This window comes from Tupaia chinensis, unplaced genomic scaffold, assembly GCF_000334495.1.
Source record: "Tupaia chinensis unplaced genomic scaffold, TupChi_1.0 Scaffold000414_1, whole genome shotgun sequence".
Classification (NCBI taxonomy): Eukaryota; Metazoa; Chordata; class Mammalia; order Scandentia; family Tupaiidae; genus Tupaia; species Tupaia belangeri.
The window spans coordinates 1,784,347-1,791,022 of NW_006159919.1; the positions used below are offsets into that span (position 1 = coordinate 1,784,347).

Consider the following 6,676-nt stretch of genomic DNA (forward strand, 5'->3'; position numbering starts at 1 on the left):
ACAAGGTATCGTTTTTTAAGTAAGTGGGTCAAACTATAGTTACACATGCGTTTCAGTCCGTTGTATGCTAGTAATGGGAATACACAAGTCTGGGGGACTTGTAAAGAACAGAGGTTTATTTCGCTCATGGTTTGGGAGGCCGCACCTGATGAGAGTCTTCCTGCTGGGAGGTAACATGGCAAAGGGCATCAATCACATGGTAAGACAAAGAAAGCACGTGCATCTACGTCCCTGTCAGTGTCTGTGTGTCACTATTATTCCCTCTCTTCAAAAACTCACCAAGATTCAACCATGGAAGCCCGAGCCTCGTTACCTGCATGCTAAACACCTCCAAAGGGCCACACCTTCCAACACTCCACTGAATTAAGTTTCTACTCTCTTAATAATTATAGGATACAACCAAATTCCAACACATGAACTTTCAGCAATTACTTTCTACATGGCTGCATGAAAGATGCTGAATTGAAAGGCAAAAACAGGGACAGCAGTTAGTGTAATGGCTATGTCGCTGAACTCCCACGTAGTCGGCCGTGGTTAGATTCCCAGACCTGGTGGTTTAAACTCACACTGGGAACATGTGCGTGGGTACCCAAGATCCCGAGAGGAGAATGGAGGAGAAGGGATTGCGGCGTAGCCATCCTCCCTGGGGGGTGATTTCTCGTTTTCCGTCTGTCTTTCTGGCGAACGCATGTGCCCTATAGCAAAAACCTCTCCAAAAAAAAAAAAGGTCAAAACATCATCATTCCATCAAGGAAGTAAAAAGGGTGAGATTTTATAAAAAAAAAAAAAAAAAAAAAAAAAAAAAAAAAACCAGAGATCCAGTCCATGACCCAGTGGTTAAGACACCTGGATCCCACATTGCTGACTACATAGTTCAAGTCTTAGACCTTATGCTTAAAAAGCACATTGGGTACATGTGTGTGCGTTTGTGTGTGCCTAAAATCCCAACAGGAGAAATGGAGAAGGGACTATGGAGTGACTTTCTCCCATTGGGAGGGGGTGCTTTCTCACTTTCCCTCTCTCTCCAGCAAGAGCACATGCCCCCTAACAAATTAAAAAAAAAAAAAAGAAGTTGGATTTTTCAAGTTGAAATTAGACTTGAAAATGTAAAAAAAAATCTTCAAAATAAAATAAACGAGGTATAGGTTAGCAGGTTAAGGTACTGGCTTCCTCATGGCCAACTACGGTTTGAGTCGTACACCCAGCAACTTGAAAAACACACTGGATGCACGTGCATGGCCAAAATCTCACGAAGAGAATGAAGGAGAAGGGACTGCAGTTTGGCAAGCCCCCCTGGGGGGTGATTTCTTACTTTCCTTCTCCTCTGTCTCTCTCCAGCAAGTGCAAGAGCCCTATGGAAAAAAATCTTAAAATTCTAAAAAAGAAAAAAAAAAAAGGAAAGAAAAATGAAATGCCACTATATAGGTCCTTTTACAGAAGGGGAAGAATGTTCAATTCCCATCAAAATCTCATTATTTATTATTATTATTATTATTAGGATTAGCAGGTGGCCTGATGGTTAACACACTGGACTCCCACATGGCAGACCACGGTTCAGGCCCTGGATCCGGCAGCTTAAAAATCACGTCAGGAGGGAACCAGCAGTTAGCGTAATGGCTATGTCACTGGACTCCCACGTAGTCGACCACGGTTCGTGTCCCGGACCCGGTGGCTTAAAACTCACGCCGGGCGCGTGTGCGTGCGTGCCCAAGATCCCGAGAGGAGAATGGAGGAGAAGGGATTGCGGCGTGACCATCCCCCCTGGGGGGTGATTTCTCGCTTTCTGTCTCTATGTCTCTCTCTGTCTGTCTGGCGAGCGCACGTGCCCTACAGTGAAAATCTCTCAAAAAAAAAAAGAAATCACGTCAGGTACATGTGTATACATGCCCAAAATCCAGAGAGGAGAACAAATTGCTGAATGGCCATCCCCTTTGAGGAGGTGCTTTCTCATTTTCCCTCTCTCCCTCTTCTCTGGGGAGTGCAAGCACCCTGTGACAAAAACCTAAAACAAACAGAGATTACATTATAGATAGATATGATATAAACATATTATATATATATATTATGTATACATATATTATTTTACATATACATATATCTCATTACTATGAAGGAAAAAGAGAAAAGAACCTCAGACTGGTTGACAGTCATGTATTCAAGAAGATCTAGTGGGTGAACTGAGAGTAACCTGCTGAGAAGTCCTATACAAATACAGGGAATATTCTTTTAAAAGAACACTAACCAAATTTTTAAAAAAGGGCAAGATGAAAACAGAAAATTGCTTGATGACATTTCCATCTCAAAGATGCCAAGCAAATAAACTTCACCTTAAGTCCACTTCAGATTATTTTAATATTAGAGGAAAGACAATGAATAAGTCACACATAACTGAATCTTTAGCAAACTTTTGCATCTCAAAATTCTAATGCTGAAATCTTAGTGCCCCCATCACCACCCTATGATGGTGATATTAGGAAAGGGGGAGGAGGAATGTCATTATGTCATGGGTCAAACTTTGGATAGAATGATTGCCCTTATGGAAAAGCCCTGAGGAAGCCCCCAATCCCTTCCACCATGTAAGAACATACAAAATGACACCCATCTATGAGGAAACAGCCCTAACCAGACAACAGATACATAGGCACATTGATCATGGACTTCCAGCCTCCCGATCTATAGAAAATAAAATGCTGTTGTTTATAAATAAGCTACCCAGTCTATGGCATTTTGTTTTAGCAGTCAAAGTGGATTAAGAGAGCAGTTAAGCAAAGAAAGTGAACTAAGAACCATGTTTTATTTGCTCTACAAATTACAGGATGGAAATCCTTTTAAACTGTGTGTTTGCTTATAAATTGTTTGGGAAAGTGTTTTCAAAAGCTGTAAGATATCTTTTGTTGCTGCTGGTCAGTTTAATAAAAAAATATAGTTTTAAAGTTTAAAGTATAGTTTAAAGCTGCCAAAATCTGGACCTTCTAGGGGGACAAAATATGATTTTAGTTAATCTACCCTGCAGCACAAATCAAACAAACCATATTTTTGAATCCTTCCTGTAGAGAAACGGTATCTGCAAGATAGTCACACCAAATAAAAGGTTTTTAAATTGGTCCCTGTCTTCAAATTCTCTATGTAGTAAAACATTTCCTCCTACTCTGTAAATTATACTTTGGTTTTCTGAAGTTTCAAGTACGATGTCACAGAAAATTTTGTTATTAAAATGGAGACTGACCATAGTTTTGATTGGCCCTGCATTTGTAACAAACTTTTCAAAACAATGTACGTTGGAACCGGCAGGTGACATGGTGGTTGGGCACTGGACTCCCATATGGCGGACCATGGTCTGAGTTCTGGACCTGGCAGCTTGTTTTCTCACTTTCCCTCTCTCTCTCACATACACTCTGTCCCTCTTTGGTCAAATTTAAATAAGATTAACAGATGGATAGATAGACAGATATATAGATAAAATAACCCTTAAACCAAATCACACCAAAACAATGTGTCCTGGCCAGCACGAAACAGAAAAACCAGGTACTTTAAATTAGAACAGGAAGAAATTCTGGGCATTAATGCAGATTTGGCATACACTATGGGCCAAGTCCATAAGCAAGTTCAGTTCAGCAAAAGCAGTAAGGCACTTAGTTGCCATAATTATCTATGCAGAACCGCACAACCCCCCCCCCCCCCCAGTAATCTATAAAAACAAGAAAAAGCTCTAGGACTAATGAGTGAGTTTAGCAAGGTAAAATGTAACAAGATCAACATAAACCAATAATCATCGGTCTAAATACCATTAAGGTATAATTAAAAACTTAGCTTAAAAAAAGTCACTGATAAGGGGCCAGCAGGTGATGTGGTGGTAAGGCACTGTATCCCCACATGGCTGACTACGATTTGAGTCCTGGACCTGGTGGCCTAAAAATTCATGCCGGGTATGCATGCCCAAAATCCTGAGAAGAGAATGAAGAAGAAATCGTGATATGGCCATCTCTCCATGTGAGGTGATTTCTCACTTTCTCACTCTCTGTCTCTAATTCACTGTCTCCAGCAAACACATGCACCCTATGGCAGGAACCTCTAAAACAAACAAACAAAAAAACAAAAAAAAAGTTATTTACAGTAACTCCCCCCAAGATGAAATACTGAGGAATAAAAGCATCATGTACCGTTATTTGTATACTGTAAGCCACAAAATAAATAAAACAGAGAGGCATACTGTGTTCAGGGGTTACAAGAAAGACTCAATAAAAATATACACTCCAAATTGATCTACAGATTTCACAACTTGAAAACATTATTTGTAGATATGGGTAAGCTGATTTTAAAGTTTATATGGCAAGGCAAAAAAAAAGGATAGCTAAATCAATCTTGGAAAAACAAAAAGAACAAAATAGGAAGAATCACATCATTAGACTTTAGGACTTACTATAAGGTTACACCAAGTAAAACAATGTGGTACTGCCACATTGTTTTGGTTTGGATTAATGGGACACAATAGAGAGTCCAGCAGTAAGACCTATGATATGGCCAAGTGACTTTTGACCAAGGTGCAGAAAAAATTCAGTTAAGAAATGACAAAATTCTCTCCTTGACCAAACTCTGGCTAGGTTCCTCTGAGCCCTCTTCTGAACTAGGTCTCAACTTTGGCCTAAAAAATAGTTAACATAAACTACACCATTTCTAACAGTTCAATCCTAAAATGACCTTAAATCCCCTTAAAGGGTCTACTTGAAAAAACTCAAGGCTGTCAAAAGAATGGACTATTTGTTCCAGTCAATACCTGAAGATAAGGCCCTATTCTCCCAGACTCAAGCAGGGCAAAGACCTAATCTGATAAGCACAGATTAGCAAACTTAGATGGGTTTCAAATGGACCAACTCCTGTTTCAAAACATTTTTCATTTCCCTGACTCTAATGAGCTCCTACTTCCTTCCTACTCTCTCATGCTCCCTTTAAAACACACAGTAACCTCTCTGTACAACTCAAAGTTCAGTTCAGTTCACGCTATGTACTCTTCAATGCAATAACAATTTCTGATTAAAATCTGTCCTTCCACGTAGTATTTGGAATAGTCTTTCTCAATAAGGAGAGTAATGGGACATTCGTGCAAAAAAATCTATCTAGACATGAACGTCGCACTTTTATATAAAAAATTAACTCAAAATGTGAATGCAAGACTATAAACTAGAAAAAAACGTAAGATATTAAAATTCTTATGAGTTAAGATCCATTAAGGAATTCTTGTGTTTGACAACCAAAGGATGTCCATAAAAGAAAAAAGACATTTAAGGGAATGAAAGAACCAGTTATTTTCTTTCTCTCATCTATTTTCTTTTGTTTTTCTTGCCTTATTTTACTGGCAAGGGTTTATAGTAAAATGTGAGTAACAGTAATAAAAGCAGACAATTTTGCCTTTCTCATAATCTTTGGAAGAAAGTATTCAGCCTCTCAGCCCTGAGAACGTATTAGGCCAGCTGCAGTGGTGCGGCAACAGTGCAACACTCTGTAATGCTGAAACCACGTAAAAAGTCCCAATTTCCAATTCTGGATCTCCCTACATGCGTGGCAGACACTTGTTCCCATGATCCTGGCTAGCTGAGGTTGGGGTTGGATCGCAACATGAAGATCCGATGGATGCCTGTCTGTGTGTTGTTATCCCTTTTATTATCTTTTGGGAGTTGGGGTAATAACACCCCTCAGTCAAGAGTCCATGTATAGGGCCAGTCTATGGCCTGGTGGAGAAGGAAACTGGATTCCACCCAACCTATTGCTCAGTATGCCTCTCAGACGCAATGGCTTGAGAAACATGCCAGGCACATGAGTGTGCATGTCCAAAATCCTGAGAGGGAGAAACGAAGGAGAAGGGATTACAATGTGCCCATGCCCCATGAGGGGTGCTTTTTTGCTTTCTCTCTCTCACGGTCTTTCTGTTTCCAGGAAGCAGACATTCCTTCTGGCAAATTAAAAAAAAAAAAAAAGAATCCTAATATAGCTTTGAATTCTTAAAAACTTGATTTATGGCCTACTGTTGACCAGAAGCCTTACTAATAACATTAACAGTCAAGTAGCAGAAATTTTGTATGCTATGTATATTACATACTATATTCTTACTATGAAGTAGGCTAGGGTAAAGTAAACGTTATTAAGAGAAGCATAAGAAAATACATTTGCAGTATTGAAAACAATCCTGCAAGTGGACATGTGCGGTTCAAACCTGTGGTATTCAAGGGCCAAGTGTATATCTATTGAAAATCCTTGCTGTTACAATTTCTAGTTTTTAATTAAATGTATCTCGAATAATTCAAAGGAGAAACAGTCTATAATATTTACAATTTCTGTTGTTCTTTCTTCCTTCCCGAGGTTCAGTTTCCCTTTGATATAATTTTGCTTCATTCTGAAAAATTCCTTAAGCAGTTCTTTCTCCACAAGTCTTCTGGCAATGGATTATCTTTTCCCCCTTCATCTGAGGATATCTTTATTTCACCTTCATTGCTACAGGTTATTTTCACTGAATATAGAATTCTAGGCTAACAGTTCTTTTCCCTCCAGCATTTAAAAATTATTTTGCCACTTCCTTCTGATGTCCATGGTTTCTTTTTTCTTTTTCTTTATTTTACAGGCACTCTTCACTTAACGACTGAGTCTGTTTTCATGGCTAGACTCTTAAGGAAGTATTCAATAA

At 39.2% G+C, this 6,676-nt stretch overlaps 1 protein-coding gene across 1 annotated transcript in view; it reads right to left on the minus strand.

Moving 5' to 3' along the window:
- Positions 1-6,676, minus strand: part of TAF4B (TATA-box binding protein associated factor 4b) — a 116,786-nt gene that overhangs the window by 16,230 nt on the left and 93,880 nt on the right. The gene's annotated exons all lie outside the window — the stretch shown is intronic.